At 51.6% G+C, this 836-nt stretch overlaps 1 pseudogene; it reads left to right on the top strand.

The window, feature by feature from the left end:
• The first annotated feature begins 259 nt into the window (after positions 1-259).
• On the top strand, positions 260-568 carry LOC103277246 (annotated as a pseudogene).
• Positions 569-836: the final 268 nt, after the last annotated feature.

Here is an 836-nt window from a genome sequence, read left to right as displayed (position 1 = left end):
TACAATACAGCTGCAGTCTGACATTCCATTAGGTTTCTCTCTCTCTTCTACCTCTTCACGTGAAGAGCTACTGCCATGAACCCAAGTTAAAATGAACAAGGCTCACTCCTATTCCAAAATATCTTCCAGATGAATTAAAGATTTAAATATAAAAAACAAAACCATGGACCCAGGAGAGGCTTTGGGTCCACACACCACGCACCCAGAGTTCTCCACTCTGCTCGCAGCCACAGCCTCCCACACCTTGCTCAGCTCCAACATGGCAAAAGTCTCCAGCCCTACAGAGACCGAGCAGTGCGTGAGTCCCTGGTTGCTGTCTTCTGGAAGTATGCTGGAAAGGATGGATCCAGCAGCACCCTCTCTAAGATGGAGTTCTTCATGAATAAGGAACTGGTGGCCTTCACAAAGACCCAGGACCCTGGTGTCCTTGACCACATGAAGAAGACACTGGACATCAACAGTTATGGGCAGCTAGGTTTCCAATAATTTCTTAATCTGGATTGGCAGCTTGGCTGTGGCTTACCATGACTCATTTATCAGGGCTGCCCATGCCCAGAAGTGGATCTGAGGACCCCATGGGCCTGGCCTCCAAACTTACCCCTTTCCTTCCAGCCTCTGTCATCACCTCCTCCTCACAGCCCACACGTCCTCTGAGCCCAGCACACCCTCCACCCCATGCAAGCCCCGCCTGCAGATAGTAATAAAACAATGTTGGACTTCGGGCAAGATGGCGATGGGGCAGCCTGGTCAATGAGACCCTCCACAAAGGAGAACGCAGAGGGTCTCTGGCTCTCTCCCCAGGGGCTACAGATCCCAATGTCGGCAGCCTGCTCTTC

The sequence above is a fragment of the Carlito syrichta genome, unplaced genomic scaffold, assembly GCF_000164805.1.
Source record: "Carlito syrichta isolate Samal-C Ts95f unplaced genomic scaffold, Tarsius_syrichta-2.0.1 Scaffold316782, whole genome shotgun sequence".
NCBI classification, from domain to species: Eukaryota; Metazoa; Chordata; class Mammalia; order Primates; family Tarsiidae; genus Carlito; species Carlito syrichta.
The sequence above is the reverse complement of the archived record's forward strand: the minus strand, read 5'-3'. Positions and strand labels throughout refer to the sequence as shown.